Genomic DNA, 18253 nt, shown 5'->3' with positions numbered 1-18253 from the left:
GTGTTCTGTGGCCTGGGTTTGAGTGTGACCTCTGCAGCCAGGCTGCCTAGGTTCCAGTTCCAATTTACTACTCACCAATGCAGACTATTCTTTCTGGGCCTCAGTTTTCTCATCTGGAAAATGGTGATGCTGGTACCCATCTTGAAGGGTTAATCCACATAAAGAGCTTATCACAGCGAATGGTCTATAGTCAGCACTTGGGAATATTAGCAGTTATCACATGTGCCCTCTCTCAACAAGATGTCTGGCTGGGAGCCTCTGCTCAGTGGCAGTGTCTGAGGATGGCAGCAGCTATGTGGTCTTTATCCTCACACACATCTTGACCTCTGAATTAAAGGGCTCAGGGAGGCACTTCTACTGCCACCCCCAAATTTGGTATAAACTTGGAAAGTGCTGATAAATCTATTTTTATTTATTTCTAATTTATACCCTGCAAGCTTTCAGAAAGAACGTAAAGCAGCGCAGATAAATCTTCGTAACCTCCAGTGACAGGAACCAGGGAACTCTCTTCTTTCACACCTGCCACGAAGGTCAGCCCACCCCATCCCTTCCAAGCAGAGGGGGGTATCCAGGGAGCTGCTGCGGGTGGTGGTGCCTCTGCAGAGCACCAGAGAGATGGCACCCCCTCCCCACCAGACCACTTCCCTCCTGCCCTGCGTGCCTGCTGCTCCCACGTCTCCTGTGGCCACACCAGGAGGTCCACGCTGGCCTCTACTATCCCCGAGGGGGTTGTAGGAACAAAGGCATTAAGAGGCAAACTGCTCTCCCACAGCCCCCAAACAAATAAAAATCAAGTATACAGATGAAATCAAATCAACGGTAGCTTTGGAGAGAGGGTGTTTGTTAATCATAAAAGAGTAGCCTGGCAGTATCAAAAGAAGGGGGTAGGTGTCTTGGTAGCTGGTAAGTCAGGCCATCCCCATCGCACACCCTGCAGCTGCCCCCAGTGACACCTGCTCCCTGCAGCTCCACTCCCCAGGGGTGGCGCTCCCGGAGCGGCACTTGCTTCTCTCCTCTGCCTACTCCAAGCTCCTCTACTTGAAGTCCCTCTTGACTGCCCACTCACTGGCCTTTGACCTCTCTCAACATCAGTGTCACCAATCATCTCTGCCTCCTCTTGAGCACCTGAACCCCTGCTGACCTTCCCCTTTTCTCACCAGCACCCCTCCCCCCCCGATGCTGATCAACAGATCTGTAAGCTCCCTGAGGACAGGCTGATGGGGCTGCGTGAAGGGCACACAGGAGGCAGGACACAAACTTGGGCTGACTGAAGACTGTGGAGACCGCTGGGGTTGATCTTGCAGTATTTTTACCAAATTACTCAAAGCTAAGCCAGCAGCTCTCAAGCTTTAAAGTACGTAAGAATCAAGTGGGAGGTGGAAGGTACGGATGGAAGGGGTGCTCTCTTGGCTAAAATACAGATTTTCGTGCACCTCTCCAGAAATTCCGTTTTAATGGGTCCAGGGTTGGGGCCCAGGAATCTATTTTTAACAAGATGCATGGGATCTTGTGTCCTCCTTCAAGAAACAGACCCAACCACAGAACCTGGGCTAAGTGGAAAAAGCCCTGCTGTGGGAGCCCAGCGCTGCTGGAGCAACACCCTGGTTTTGATACCAGGTAGGTGACATTAGGCAGGGAAACAACCTATCTGGGCCTCAGACTTCTCATCAGTGAAATGGGCAGGTAGGATGAGCTTCCTGGAGCTCTAATAGTACAAAAAGACAGCTAGCTTTCAGAGAGCAGCTGAAATTATATGCCAGCTGCTCTCCTAAGTATTTTCCATGTATTTTTCCATTACTCCGAGAGAGGTGCAGTGAGGACACTGCAGAGTGGAGTGTTAAGTGACTTGTCCAGGGTCATGCTGTTGGTGGTGAGAGACGTGGGATTTAAACCCAGACAGTCAGCTTCCAGAGCCAGAGCTCATCACCACCATGCTCTGATCCCAGATAGGACTCCTGGTCCAACTTTACAGAGCAAGCAGGACACAGGGCACCTGGGTGGCTGACATACTGGTTTGCCCATCCAGGGCTCCTGCCACACCCTGGGAGCTGCCCTTGGGTCACCCGCTAGGCCAGTTTAAAAGCAAGTCTTGGGGCTTCCCTAGTGGTGCAGTGGTTAAGAATCCACCTGCCAATGTAGGGGACACGGGTTCGAGTCTTGGTCCAGGAAGATCCCACATGCTGCGGAGTAACTAAGCCTGTGCGCCACAACTACTGAGCCCATGTGCCACAACTACTGAAGCCCACACACCTAGAGACTGTGCTCCGCAACAAGAGAAGCCACCGCGATGAGAAACCCGTGCACCACAATGAAGAGTAGCCCCCGCTCGCTGCAACTAGAGAAAGCCCACGCGCAGCAATGAAGACCCAACACGGCCAAAAATAAATAAATTTTTTAAAAAATCAAAAAAAATTGTAAAAAGCAAGTCTCACTGTATGAGGTCAAAATCAGCCTCAACCCACAGGCAAGAGAGGTGCTCATTACTTAAAAACTGGGAAGGATTTCAAAAGCCAGAAGCTGAGTGTGCAGACATAAGGAATGCCAGGGCCTCCCCAACTCCAGAAGCTCCTCACGGGGGAGGACAGGACAGCAGGGGGCAGAGGGGAGGCTGAGAAAATTCCCAGTAGGCCAGACTGACAAGCAGAGCTTGTCATCCCAACAGGCCACTGCAGGCTGCAGCCCATGTCTCTCAAAGCACAGAAAGCACAGATTACACCTCAGGCCATGAAGCCCATAGTTAGAAGTTCCCTGGGGGATCCCAAGGGCACCTGCTTCCCCATAGGAGCAGCAAGCTCAGGAGAGTTACCTCAGGGCCAAGGTCACATTAGGGGTGAGGGGGGTCTGCCGTGTGCAAACTGTACCTTCCCTGAAAGGAGGTGAAAGGAGACCCATGGCTCTCTCCCTGTGAGTCCTACTGCTCCAGGCCCCCTGGCTGGGGGTGCCCTCTGCTCACACCTTCTGTGAGGTCTACACACCTCGCTCCTCCTCCGTCATTCACTGCCTTCCCAAACCCCACTTCACTGTGAGATTCCAGCTGAAAAGACCCTCTTCCTAGCCACCCCGACCCCAGGTCCACAGCCCTTCCCTGAGTTTTGCACACTCTGCTTTTGGAACCCCCTCTTGCGCTACGGGTTTGTGACAGGCATAGCTTGTCGCCTAGGAGCTGGACTCCTGGGTTCACCTGCCTGGGTTAGAATTCCAGTTCTGCCCTTTACTAGCTGTGAGATCTTGGAAAAGTCACTGAATTTCTCTAAGGTCCAATTTCCTCAGCCTTGTATTGGGGACAGTAATTGTATCAACCTCAATGGGTTGTCGTGAGAATCGAATGACATGTATGCAATGGCCTCAGCACATAAGTACTTAGTGGATGTTAAGGATTATTATTTATCTTTTTGAATGTATGTGTAGGGTAGCTTTTGGTCAGCTAGTACATATTCCCATGACAGCAGATGCCTTCACATCTCCCGGCTGTAATAATAACATCGTCTACTTTCTATTGAGGAGCTACTGTGTCGAGTCCTCTACTAGGTTGGTGAATCCCTAAGCTACCCTTTAGGAGGCTCCAGGCTGGAGGTCCTCACGCCCTGATACCCTGCACAAAAGCCATTTTTGTTCGCATAACCCTCCCTGCAGCAAGCCTTGGGCAGTTTCTGTACTCCCCTCAGTCCCAGGTTTAGCAGATGCCCTGGAAAGCAAGAGGGAAAGAAAGGGTGGCTGCGGGGAGTTCCATATCTCCTACAGGGTGCTGCAGGGGCAGAGAAGGGACACTGTGGGTGTGGGTGCCCATGTACATGCACAGGTGGCATGGCACACAGAAGAGCATTTACACTCTAGCTCGTTTCTTAGGTCTACCACGTAACTGGCAATGTGACCTTGGTCAAATTTCTAACTCTCTAATTCTTGGTTTCCTCATCTATCCAGGGGAATTAGAATTTCTCCACAGTGCTATTATTAGAATTGCTTCCAGCAAACATTTACGGACTACTTTTTCCAAACTAGGAAGCTACCAACTCTACCCTCCCCATGAATCAAGGCCCTGAGGCCTTGTAGGAAGGCTCTGAGGGACCCACATACCACAGAAGGAAAATAGCTACATGCCCATTATCAACACAGTCAAAAGTCAGCATGGAGATTCCTATGAGAACACAAACTCCAGTAAAGGTTAAAAGAGCTACGAATTCCAATATGCACAAAATCAGTGCTTCTTCACACGTCTTTGCCCTCAAGCGGCATTTTGTAATATGAATGGAAGCAAAGTCAGAGCAAAAGTCAAGGATGTGTTCAGAGGTGAATACTCAAAATGGCAGGCAAAACTGTGCTAACGATGGGGGCCATGCTGCACTCAGTCCAGAAGGCGAACTCATCCTGAGAAAATCACTCTCCCTCCCCACACACTCCCCACCACCTTAACCTGAGAGAGTGAAAAGCAAAGAGTATTTACATTAAATTATTTAGAAATGCAAGAGCATCATGTGAATAAAACGAAAGGGGTCTTTGTTTTAACAATTGATTTAACAGCCAACAGTGGGCCCTGACTCTTCTTCCATAAAATGGGTATTGTAAGAGTGCCTATTTCATAGAGTGGTTGAGAGAATTAACTGAGATAATCCAAGTAAAGAATTCAGTAGACTATCTGGTACGTAATAAACTTCTGATAAATGTTAGCTGTCAATGCTGTTGTTTTTGTTGTTCCTGTTCTTAAATTGTTAAAATTAAAGAATCATGAATTAGGGAAATAGGTACCCTAATCAAATGGTTCAGTCTTTGGGTTGGAAATCTTATGCAAATATCTAAACATCCACTTCTTCCCATAACTCTGCGGCTTAATGGGACACGACTTGCATGATGTGGGTACATCCAATAGAAAACCCTGCCCTGGTCTTCTGACATCCCAGGGCTCCCTGGGATGGAAGAAAAGCAGAAAGCTAAGTCAGATGCAACGACTGGAATTGAGAACTGGAAGAGGAGTGGCTGAAAAGAAAATGGAATTGGTCCAAAAGACACAAAAAAATAAAAAATAAAAGGGGAGTGTGAAGAGCTCTTTAAAAGCCTCACATGCCCTGGGAGAAACCTTCAAAGGAGAGAAGAATGAGCCACCCCTTCAGACTCTTTGAAGTACTTACACGGAAGGTGGAATCCCTTGGTCCACTCCATCTTCAAATCCCGCCAAGTTAAGGGTCCCCCCTCAACTACGTGCTTTACATGGTGCGTACCTGAAAAGCCAAGTGCTCAGGCACTGCAGGTAATTTCTCTCACCATTTAATACGGAATGCCTGGGATATTCCGGCCGAGAAGTGTTTCTTAATTTCCTGTGCAATCTGAAGGCATTATCCAAGGGTTATTTTTGTTTTGTTTTATTCAGAAGTGGGGTTGCTGGAGCATTCCTCTTGGACATGTTCAGATTTGAATTAATTAGAATTCCTGTACAGTTTTCTTCGGTTATAATTATAGCTTAATTTGATTGCTTAATAGCTCTGGTTTTCGTAATGTTTAGCACCTGTTGTAAATTGCACAAGATAAATCACCTTCTACCTTCCACCGTGTTTATGCCTAACTTTTGCCTTTTCCCTTTCAGCTGGTGGGCTCGCGATGACAGCCACGCGCTTTGCTCATCCCTGCCCTTTCTGCCAAAGAACTCTCTTTTGCAAGCCTATTTAACCAGAGGAGAAGTGACTTTTACTTCAATGCCTCCTTAAGACTGTTAGATTTTTTTAAGAGGAAAAAAAATGAGAAGAAAAAAAAAAAGAGTATTTCGGATGCTATAAACTCTGAAGACTGACCTCTGGTATTAAGTAGACTTCCACTTAAGGGTCACCTTTTTGATGCACTGGGGTGTACAGGGGTTTTTTTCCCCCTCCTTTCCTTTCTAGGATTATTAGACAGCAGTGGAAGCCCTGCATCATTAATTGATTTCTCCCATGCATTGTGCTATGATACAATTTTTCAAGGCTGTGCATAATTGTGTTCTCTGTGCCAGCGTTCTGTGTTCTGTCCTTGTCATATTGTCATTGAAGGCTGTTTCCACCCTCTGTAATTGGAGATGTTCTACTTTTGGACAAAGGTGTGGGGGCAGCTCAGGGGAACAGCGCTGACATTTACTTCATCAATTTATTTTTATTGTTCCTACATTTATTGCAGCTATAACAGCCCTTTAATAGTTATATCTCCTCCCTGTAGGGTATTCTGGTATTTGAAATTTTTTAACTCATTTGTTCTCATAGATAACAGTAAAGTGCATTTCAGGATAACCTTTAGGTTTCCATCTTTTCTCTTCTGTTGGCTCTGAGGCAGTCTTCGCTTTCAACTTTTACTGCGCTGCCAGTCTAAAGGCCAGAGAGCCAAGTTCATTCTAGCACTGGAATAACCACAAATTAGTGGTCCTGAAAATTTCAGGGAGGTTAGTCCTAAACCAAGAGTGCAGCTATTACCGTAATTCAAAACTGGTCATCCTTTTAATGGGGTGTGGGGGGCTAGAGGAAGGTGGGCAGGAAGGGGAGAAAATGAGGGGTGACGAGAGAGAATCCCAGCAAATACTAACCAGGCCTCCCATTACAATCCTAGTCAAATAAGGATTGTAATTAAATCTTTATGACTGACGAAGCATCACACTGGACCAATTTTGAGTCTCTGCCCTTCAAGGCCAAAGACACGGGGTGCAATTAAGAGGAAACTGCACTTGGATTTACTGTTCTTCTTGTGTATGGATACCATGACCCTCTATCCTAGTCCCACCTCCCTTAAAAAAGGTTATCTTCAGATAGCCTTGGAAATAAGTCCTTAACTGCAAGCCTGGTTTATTTATTTACTTTTTAAATTTTTTACCAGCATTTTAAAATTTTTTACCAGTAGGAAAAATAAATACCGGTTTTGTCCACTCTCCTTCCACCATCTTTGCATTTGAGAAAACATTTGTATAGGCAAGATACATTTCTATGCTTATTTTTAACACCATGACACTAAGCCAATGTATAACAGTTTGTGCTCCAATTGCCAGCTTTAAAACATTCATTTCCTCTGAACAGTATCTAGGCACATTTCAAATGGGAGTTCATTCTTATTTCTATCCCCCAGTTTCTCCTACAGAATCATTACCACACCTTCTCTTCCCAGCAGTATTATCAGAACCTACCAGAAATTACTGCCCTCATCTCAATCAGAGAGGGCCAAATGCCTTGTCCACTACCATAATGCCAGATAATTAGCCAAAATAATTGGCTCCAGATTCCATACTGATTCTAGCACCAGGTGCCTTTCTCCCTTCACTACCAACGTGAATATCAACCTGGGTAACATCATTTCTCATGCATCCCAGATGCCACCATTTATAAAAAGGAAGGTTGTTTCAAACCACATAAACTCTCAAGACCTCGATTATTGTAGGATCGATCTAGTAAATCCCTGATAAAAGCAAGAAGACACGGAATGATCAAGGTGGGTGCTCCTGGTCTTGGTCCCCAGCCCCAGGTTCCCTCACAGTAGTAGATAAAGGGGGAGACCCCAGGCTTAGGACATCCTGTGGAAGCTTCTAGAGCCAGAGAAGCCTCTACTCCAGTGGTTCCTGCAGACAGGCTCTGCCAAATGGTACCCTTTGCCCCCAAATGTCCATTTGCCCCAGCCTCCACATCTTTCCATTTTTCTTCTACCCCGTATCACCACTTCCACAGCAAAAGAATCCTTTTCAGAAGACTATCACCTACTGCCATGTTGGTACATCAACTAAAGCTTCAGAAAGGGAAAATACAAGATGAAAAAATAAATCAAGTGTACAAAACCAAGAGGGGAAAAAATATCACATCCTGGAATCAGAGCTTGGACAGGGCAGCTATAAAAGTGTACTGTTCCAGGCCTCTGCTTCACAACAGGGCTATACAAAAACCACCCCAGAATGATGTTGCCAGGTTTCTGGTGAGGATAGGATGTTTGGAGGCTCGATTGGGATTTTTTTTTAATCACTACTATTCCAGTTGGACTTTATCGTTGGATAGTTATAGAGAGATACCACCAGCAGGGCATTAATCCAGACGAAAATATTTTAATATTTCCCCATTATAGATCTGGCTCAAAATCCCAGGATTTGCATATTCAGGTTCCTGACTCCTTTCCTCATCTTTGAAGACTTACAAAGAAAAATCATGATGGGCAAATACACCATAGCTTCATAGCTAGTGAACCTGGAGAATATACCCATTGCCCTGGCAGGGCCAGAGGCGGTCAACATCCTGATTTCTCTGCCCAATGGCAAGAGGCATTCTGCATCTGAATCATGGGCACAATTAAGAGGCCCTAACCAGCTACAAGTTTCACTACCACAGGCAAGTTATTTTCAAGGATGCTAAAGCCTAGGTGAGATTAGAGTTGCCAGGATCTAAAGGACTAAATTTACTGAAAGTTCATTTCAGTCAATTCTGCTATTAAATGGTCACATGCATCTCTGTTAATCAAGTCAAGATGCTGGCCACAACTAATGTGAGGTAAGCTTGACAACACGGCATTCTAACAAGAAAGAAGACCTTCCATAAGGAAAGGGTGTCTCTGGACTCAGAGATGAGCCCTGAAGGTCAAGTGTGCCCAAGGTGGCCTCCTGAGTAGCAGACCAAAGACAGTGTGAAAGGGCATAGGGAATGCAAGGAGGGAGCTCTGCACCACTCCTTCACATCTGATAATGTGACACCAGTACCGGGACAGGGCAAGGCCAGGCAGAGGGGAAGCCACCTAAAATGGAAATAAAAGGAGAAAGAGGCCACAAATGGGAGGGCTGATTATACTGTTCTCTACCCAGCTGTTGGGCAGCCCTTAGCAAGGGCATGCAGAAGAAAAGGAAGGGTGGTGGGGACTGGTGAGGGATCTTCCATGCCAACCTTATCCTTCTTCAAATGGTATGCTAGGTAGAGCTGGAGTCTAGGATGCGTAATGAATAAAGTGACAGGTGTCCAGAGCTAAGTTACTCTTATGCCCCAGTTCATGGCACACATCACTGTTAGTCCATGCAAGTCCCCCTCATTTAATCTTTTCATTCTCCCTTTTTTTCTTCCTCCATCTCCACTCCCACCCATTGCAATAGGTACCTACTGTGTTTCAAACTTCATCTTGTATCCACAGATTCTGTGGAGTTGGTTCAGGAGTGATGCCATGTTCATTTGCCATTTGGTTTTTCAGATTGACCCTAAGGTTTGCTTTTTATTTTGTTTAGGCCTGCCCTAACAGAGAGTATTACAGAGATCAAGGACTTTACACCTGTTGATCAGACAAAGAAAATGCAGTGGTGGATCTCAAAGACTATTTTAAAGCACATATGCACAGCATGTATATATGGTTGTGCAGATTATTTCTGTGAACAGTGCCCTCTGGATATGCAGAATCAACAACCTCTGCAACTGGACATATTTTCTGAAATCCATCACTATTGATATTGCTATTGTTGTGTTGACCGCAATAAGGATTTTTTAATTAAAAAAAATTTTTTTTTACTTTAAAGGTAGTACAAGTTTGTTATAAACAAAACTAAGACTGCAGAGGGCATAAAGTTAAAGCACCCCTCTTCCCTCACCAGCACCCCTCCAGTCCTATTCCCCCAGGTAAACACTGTTAACCCTTCCTTGTATGTATATCCTTCCAAAACTATTATACACATGCAAGAACATATTATATACAAACATTTTTATACAAATGACACAAGGCCATATATACTATTTTACTACTTTCTTCTTTCTCTTAACATATTTTGGACAAGTTTCTATAAAAATACAGAGAGAGACTTATTTCATTCTTTTTAGCAGCTGAACAGAATCTCTTTCTATCAAAGTACCATGATTTATTTAACCATTCTCCTACTGATGACAATTTAGGTTGTTTCCAATTTTTGCTATTATAAGCAACACTTCCGATTAAATGTTCACTTACATATGCATGGTGACATATATATATACACACACAAGTGTATATATGATAAATTACTAGAAATGGCATGTCTATGTCAACAGGAATATACATTTTGAAATTTAATAGATATTATCAAACTGCCTTTTTAAAAAATAATGCCGATTTACATGTCCACGAACACTGTTTAAGAGTATGTTACCTAACACCCAGGAAACATTAGGCATTATGAGACTCTTGCAATTATAATACTTGAAACTACCTACGAGACTTTTTTAAAACTACAAAATAATCTCTCGTGTATTTACTGGCCACTAATATGCCCTTTTCTTTGAAATATCTATTCATGAGTTTTGCCTATCTTCCTATTGGTATATTTGTCTTTTTATTGATTTGGAAGAGCTCTTTGCATATTAAGGAAATATAGAAAGATTTTTCCCAATTAGTCATTTTTTTGTTTATGGTATTTTGGCTATGTAGAATCAATTAGCCATGTTTTATTTCCTATTTTTATGATATTTCACCATGTGGAAGTTTCAGATTTTTCATTATCAAACTAGTCAGTTTTTTTTATAGCTCCCATGGTTTCATGTCTTACTGAGAAATGTCTGCTCTACTTGAATATCATTAAAAATTTCATTCTTTTTCTTGTGATTATACTTTTATGGTTTACTTTTTCTTTTTACATTTAGGAATCCAGGCTTATTTATTTTTCCAAATGACTTGCCAGCAGTCTCAACACCGTTTATGAATAATAATATATCAATTACCTATTGCTTTGTAATGCCACCTTTACAATTTAATAAAGTCTCATACATTTCTGGCTGCATAGCTGGACTTTCTATTTTGTTCCATTGCTTTATCTTTTTCCAGAACTAGTACCATACTGTTTTATTACCATAGTTTTACAATATATTTTTGGTCTGGTAGAGTGTTTTGTTTTGTTTTTAAACTGGAGTTCATAAAATGCACAAAACTGTCAGGACCTTATCCTAGATTAGAGATTTTTCCTTTTGTGAAGGATATGTATACAAAGAGTGCAAGTTTATTTGTTAAGTGTATAATGCTACCAAAAAGAATATTTAATAAGAATTCACTCTCTTACTAGCTGGGAGAATTGGTTGAATAAATAAATAAGGCAGGGACCCCAATCTGAAGAAATTATGTAGATAAGAAGGTACCAGAACACAAATACCAAGGCAGTTAAAACAAAGGACAACCCCTGTGGGTTTGAGTGGTAAGAGAAGGCTTCTCAGGGATGATGACGGATGGACATAAACACCACTCACAGAGCCCTTGCGTAGTCACAAGTGGGAAGGTGCCTTTCCCTTAGAGATCTGCTCATGGGCTGTGTACTTTCTGCTATTAATAAAAACTGACATTTATTGACTGCTTACTGTTTACAAGGCACTGCTCTAAGTGTGTTATAAGCCCCAACTCACTCAAACTAACACCAACCCTATGAAATAAGTACATATTTTTATTAGGCCTTTTTTTTTTTTTTGGCTGCACTGTGAGGCTTCTGGGATTTTAGCTCCCCAATCAGGGAACAAACCTGGGCCCTCTGCAGTGGAAGAGCAGAGTCCTAACCACTGGACCACCAGGGAATTCCCTAGGCCTATTTTGCAGATGGACAAAACAAGTCACTTACCCAAAGTCACAGAGCTACTAAGTTGAGAATTTGAACATAGGCTGTCTGGCTCCAGAATGTTCATCCTTAATCATATTTCACTGCCTCCAAAGCCAGAAAGAGGGCTTGATCCAACATACCCTCCTCTGCCTAAAGCACTCCCACAGATGATAAAACTATTAACGTGAACAGGCTGCCCCGCCAGTACAGCCTAGATGCCCTTGTGTTCAGGTTGCAGACACGAAGCTCAATGGAGAGTCCAAACTTCCTGAAGGGATGGAGGCACCTGGAACGCTGGCCCCCTGGCCAGAGTTTGCACTTCATTCCCATCAGCGCTTGCACCTCCTCTCCCACAGAGGAGACTAACAGTTCATGCTCCTGCACACTCTTTGGGCCTCTGGTGCAGTCTGGTCACCTGGGTGACCCCTGCCCACCTGGGACCACGGTGGCCTCTGTCTGACCTCGTCCCAGGCTGACAGCTGGCGTCGCACTCATCCAGACAGCCAGCGTTCCCGGCCGGCCAGAGCATTGTCTCCTGCCCTGCCTTACAAACGTGTGGGAGAGAGCAGGCCACTCCTGTTCAGCCGTGGCCTCAGAGGGCGGCCGGTCCCTGGAATTAAGGAGATGGGAGAAAACAAGATGCCAGCTGCAAGTATTTCTGACTTTAAGAGAGAAACAGGGCTGATGGCCTCCTGAAGTCCAGTGCCAGCAATTGTTGGAAACAAAAGGCCCTCTGGTAGGCAGGGTCAGGCTAGAGCACAAAGCTCCATTGTTAGGCTACACTAGTGGTTTCCCAACTTTTCTTTTTAAGCCACGGAACCGTGTGTAACCCCTCAGCCATGCCCTCAACGTCTGGAAGGGCTTTCAGGTAGAGCCCATTACCAGGAAGAAAACAATGGCACTCTGAACCCATCACAAGCAGACGCGGCATTAAGACAATGGTGCAAAATGTCGATTTTCTCATCTAGTCGCCTTTCAGTCCTTAAAGAGGCTGCCTCAGATGAGCATCTGGGAGTCCCTTCCCTCTGATCTCCCTCTTCTCACTGCCCCCATAAACTGAAAACTGGCAAGGTCTGGATGCCCTGCCACTCTGGAAGGGCAAGGCTGGGTCCTTACCCTGCCCATTGCAGTCTCTCAGATTCCTCACAGCCACATAAACCCTCCTCTCCCTAATGCTGACAGCCTCTCAATAGCAGCGCTGCCACAAGATATGGTGCCAACAAACCTCTGCCTCTTATCCATCATTCTCTCCCCACCAGAGGAGAGGAAGAAAAGGAAAGAGACAAGAAATCCTGACCCAGCACCATCATTTTTTCAGAGAATATCAGACACAGAAAGTAGGTACTGTAATACTACTCTAGTCCAAGCAGGGACAGGACTTCAGCCCTCTCAGCCTTTGAGAATAGGATAAAAGTGAAAAAGCCCATATACACAACATTTTGCATCCAATTTCAAGAGATGCATGAACCCTCCAGAAATTCAAGGATCTCAGGTTAAGAACCTCGGGCCCACTTTTTGAGCTATCCTGTACCATTTTAGAGTCTATTTCAGAGACAGCTAGGTTCTCATCAAGCCTGTTTTCTCTTCTGGGCTCAGAGCTAAACTACAGGTCCCAGTCTCCTTGCACATTCATGGCGATGTATAACCGATTCTTGCAAAGGGACATGAGCATAAATGATGTGTCCCTTCTGGTTGGAGGCAGTTAGGGGCAGGCACACCTTCCCCACTCTCTCTCCTCCCTGGTCTGCCAGCTGGATGACTCCAGGGATGTTTGGGTTTTTTTTAATAAATTTATTTATTTATATTTCTTTTTGGCTACGTTGGGTCTTCGTTGCTGCACGCGGGCTTTCTCTAATTGTGGCGAGCGGGGGCTACTCTTCCTTGCGGTGTGCGGGTTCCTCATTGTGGTGGCTTTTCTTGTTGCAGAGCACAGGCTCTAGGCGTGCAGGCTTCAGTAGTTGTGGCTCACGGGCTCTAGAGTGCAGGCTCCGTAGTTGTGGCGCACAGGCTTAGTTATTCTGTGGCATGTGGGATCTTCCCGGACCAGGGCTCGAACCCATGTGCCCTGCATTGGCAGGCGGATTCTTAACCACTGCGCCACCAGGGAAGTCCCTCCAGGGATGCTTTGAAGCAGCACAATGAAGATGACTGAGCCTTTACATGGAAGGAGCTTGGATCCCTGAATGACAACATGGCCTGGACAGACCACCTCCCCACAACCAGTCTACACAGGGCTGTGACATGAGCTAAAAATAAAGCTTTACTGTGGTCTGCCACTGAGAATTAGGGGTCATGCATTACAGTAGCTAGCATAATTACCCTAACACAGGGCTCCTTCATACAGATATCCAGCCCAAGCATTCCCTTTCCCTCTGCCTCACCTAGAGGAGTGGTTCTAAGCCCTGGCTTAATATTAGGATCACCCAAGAACCTTGTTGAAAAAGGGAGAAGGGGTGAACCAGCAATAGAGCCTGGGCATCATAAACTTTTAAGTCTTGCAGTCTGACTTTCACTCACTCACTAGGGTGAATCTAGTGGTGAGAGGAGGAGCTTTCCATTTCCTCAGAGGCATATGAGTAACTCACATGGGCCAACACTCCTTCTCCACTGCGGCTCCTCTAGGAGGTCAGAAGAGAGGTAAACCTGCCCATGTCTGTCTCTGCCTCGGCCGCCATTCTCAGGGAGACCATAGAAGCACAATGACTGACACTATTGAACACTTACTCTGCGCCGGGCTATGTTCTGAGCACTTTACATCCAGGACCTCATTTGAGCCTCTCATCGCAACTCAGAAGGTACGAGTCATATCTCCATTTTAAACGTGACCCAGAAAGGTTAAGCAACTGTCCCCAGATCACACAGCTAGAGAAAGCACCCGGTCCTAACACTTCTAACTTATCATGACTTTCCCAACTTCTCAAATCACCTTTTCAAAGACAAAAACTCCTGGATAGAGTCACATATGAAGGCATTACCAGTTATCACCTTGGTTATCAGCTAACGGAACTGGCTGACACTTACCCGAGAAAGAAGAGGCCTCAAGGCAGCTGCGGTGCGCAGGCAGGAGGAGGGTCTACTGGTTTGCAAAGGCTGGAGCACACCATGACTCCTGGGCTGAGAGCCCGGCCTCAACGCAGAAGCCAGACCTAGTCATGCAGCTTCTCCCAGCCTTCCCAGGGCCTGGCTGAAGCTTAGAATCCCGTCTGTAAAACTGGGGGTGCGGTGAGCAGCGGGGAGGGAGAACTGGCACCGACCCCCTTGTTAGGGCCTTTGTAGAGTGAGGCTCCAGGCATCCAAACCCGGGCAGCAATCACATCACACGGGGTACCCCTAGAACCACTCCAGGAGACCCGGGGGGCGGGGCTTGTGCGGGAGGCGGGGCTTCCCGCCAAGGCTCTCGCAGCCCCTCCCTCCTCAGGCTTTCCTTTTCCCTGGTCTTTCTCAGATGCTTTGGGCACTTTTCGTTTTTAAATCCATTTCGCACGTTATTACACATTCCTCTGTGCAATTTTTAAAAATCTATAATTTATGAAAGCTGTCATTCGATAAGGTCTTTACTCTCCCTGGCTGGAACTTCTTCTAAAGTACTTCTCAGTAGGCAGCGAATCACTCCCCTTTGATTACCATGTGATTAGTTTGTTCAACTGATGGCCTTTCTTCTCTAAGATACTCATTGTGTCTTCTGCCTCCTATGCAGTTCTTAAGAATTTAAATGAGCCATTTTATTTCTTCCTCCAAGCCCGGAATCCACACACCAGCCCCACCCTTCGGCCTTCCCTTTGAGTGTGCCTAACAAACAGCGGCTCGGTTTCCGAGGGCCCCCTCTAATGGGGAATTTTATGTTGTTTCTGACATTGTTTGTTGTGCTTCCCACAAGACCGAATGCTGCTAAAGATTGAGAGACAGTGACATAAATGTCAGGGAAACGCCTCGGTAGTGTCAAGCCTAATTAGACGCTTACACTTGGGGGACAACTATGGATACCATAAAACGCAGAGCTCATCCTCTCTCAGCACACGCCTGGAGTCTGGCAGATGGGGCAGGGCAGGAGAGAAGGCCCAGGAACAGGATAAAAGGGGATGGAGAACAGTTTCGCTGGGAGGCTGAACGCGATATTAATGCATCCTCTTACTCCTTTTAGGTCAGCCACTCTTGTCCTGGAAGTACCCATAGGCAAAGCCATTAGATACATCCGCAGTGCCTAGGGGCTGTGAGCTTGTAAAGGGCCAAGAAAATGTTTGAGATGAAAAAACTATTTTGGCTCCAGATAACAAAACTGAAACTGTGAAATCAACATGGTAATTGAAGTAATAATTAACAAGGCAAATTACAAATGTTATTTTACATTTTACAGCAAAATTATGTGTGTGTACATACACACAGACACACACACACAATATAGAGTGGAAGGTACGTGCATTTTAAAGATAATATAATGTTGGGTGAGGCTTCCAAAAATAAGGGTGCCTTCAGCCTGTGAAGGTCCTAAAGTGGCCACATCTACTGACCCAAGACACATTTCCATGTGCACATGTGGGTCATTTACATATAAATAACACCACTAATATTCAAGTTCTTCAGCAGCATGCCAGGTACACTGAGGGAACCAGAGAAATGAAGATAGAGTCCCTGCTCTCACAGCTATTAGAATCTAGTTGAGGAGATATGACTAAGCTATGAAGAACAATTCATTTATTCATTCAATATTTCTTGAGCACCTGTTATGTGCAATACCCTCGATACTGAGAACAAAGCAATGAACAAAAAACACAAAATTCCCTCCCCTCATGGAGCTTAACAGTACAACAGTCCTTTGAACAACAGTATAAGAAAGAACCAAGTTCGGGCTTCCCTGTTGGCGCAGTGGTTAGGAATCCGTCTGCCAATGCAGAGGACACGGGTTCGTGCCCCGGTCCGGGAAGATCCCACATGCCGCGGAGCGGCTAGGCCCGTGAGCCACAACTACTGAGCCTGCGCGTCTGCAGCCTGTGCTCCGCAACAAGAGAGGCCGTGATACTGAGAGGCCCGCGCACCGCGATGAAGAGTGGCCCCCGCTCGCCGCAACTAGAGAAGGCCCTTGCACAGAAACGAAGACCCAACACAGCCGAAAATAAATTAATTAATTTTAAAAAAAAGAAAAAGAGAGTTTGTTCTTTTAAAAAAAAAAAAAAGAAAGAAAGAAAGAACCAAGTTCAACATAAGCTCCAATGATAAAAACGCTAAATGAGCATTTTTCATGGAGCACAGTGAGGAGCGAAGGAGATGGTGTTGCCCAAATGGTCAAGGACACCTGCATGCAGGAGGCAGGGTGTGAGCTGGGTCTGGTTGCTCGGTCGCCCCTTCCGCAGCCTGTGCTCCTCCCCGGATGTGTACAGAGAAGCAAAAGGCCTGTTTTTGTCCAAAGGTAGATAATATATACATGGATGAGATAATGTGTGTGAAAAGGCACACTGTAAACTTTCAAGTGCTCTGTGAATTATCTGTCTTATTATGCATGTGACACATTCTGTTTATTCACCTGAGTAGAGATACTGAAGTCATTGTGGAGAAATCCATGTACAGTCATTTTTTCCTCTCAGTTTTTACCCAGATATTCCTTCCCAGCTAAGCTGAACCAACTTGTACATAAATATCCCACGTTCACTTCAGTCACATTTTTGCATCCCACTGAGGTACCAAGAACAGGAGTCACCTCAGAACAGCATTTAGAGAAAAGACAAAATCATCTGAACTTACCCAAAGGGCTTCCTTGCTGAAAGGAGGAGAGGGGACTGGTTGGGAGATGAGTTTGCTTCTTCCTGCCAAGAGTGCCCAAAGCATGGATTCCACGGTCCAGACTCCCAAAGCTATGTGGTACAGCTCCAGTGTATTTTGCCAAGACAAAGGGTCCATTTCCTTTAGTGGTATAGTAGTTTACACTGTTTCTAAGAGCTTGAGCATTGCTTGTATCCATGAAGTAAATAAAATAATTATCATTAAGCCCCATTTGACAGATGCAGAAAGTAAGACAAACCAGACTTAAGTGAGCTGCCCAAGGTCACATTGACTGGCCATAATAAAGGAACTCAGCTTTCCTGGCACACGCTAGAATTCCTTTCACCATGTCTTTCCCTAAAGCCCTGGTGCCAAGAACAACTAGAGACCTTCCTCCTTAGGAGATCACCAAGCCCAGGTTGACCTCTCCTAAAATAATCAGAATTATTTTATGAGTAGATACTCACCATTAATTTTCCCATCAGACTTTTCCTATGATGTGCACTTGTCCAACTGCCCAAGACGTTTTTCTCTAGACCCTCCCTTCTCTCCCCCAAACACACACCTAAAACACAAACCCACCCAGGCACATACAACATGAATCATTTCAAAGCCCATTCCTCAAGTGCCTACATTCTAGGTTTGCCAGATTTACACAAAAATTTTAAAAATACAAAATACCCAGTTAAATTAGAATTTCATGTAAACAAAAAATAACTGTTTAGTATAAGCATATCCAAGGCAATATTTGGGATATACTTATACTAAAAACAATTTTTTTTTCATTTATTGCATTGCACAAAACTAGTTGCCCAAATGGAATCAGAGTCTATGAGCCCCTTAATCCAAAAATCTAATGCTCTCTTCTAATCCTAAACATATCTGGGTCCTACTTGCAATCAGCTGTGAAGGTGAGAGGTCTAAACTCCCCGGTTTAATTGTCAAAGAATCTGAGGGTGATGGAAAAGTTAACAGCAATTTTGTCTCTGACTC

General features: G+C 45.1%; 1 protein-coding gene across 7 annotated transcripts in view; it reads right to left on the bottom strand.

Moving 5' to 3' along the window:
* The window catches only part of LOC309643533 (uncharacterized protein), a 455314-nt gene extending 449731 nt beyond the window's left edge, over positions 1-5583 (bottom strand). For 5 of the 7 annotated variants that reach the window (XR_014253791.1, XM_082426308.1, XM_082426309.1 and 2 more), the window contains exon 1: positions 5124-5204. The gene's annotated coding sequence lies outside the window, so the exon portion shown is untranslated. The other 2 variants (XM_082426306.1, XM_082426307.1) reach the window with 2 other exon arrangements.
* Between the last annotated feature and the right edge of the window lie 12670 nt (positions 5584-18253).

This window comes from Balaenoptera physalus, assembly GCF_965194825.1.
Source record: "Balaenoptera physalus genome assembly, chromosome: 15".
In the NCBI taxonomy this organism is placed as follows: Eukaryota; Metazoa; Chordata; class Mammalia; order Artiodactyla; family Balaenopteridae; genus Balaenoptera; species Balaenoptera physalus.
This window is presented reverse-complemented; position numbering and strand designations above follow the sequence as displayed.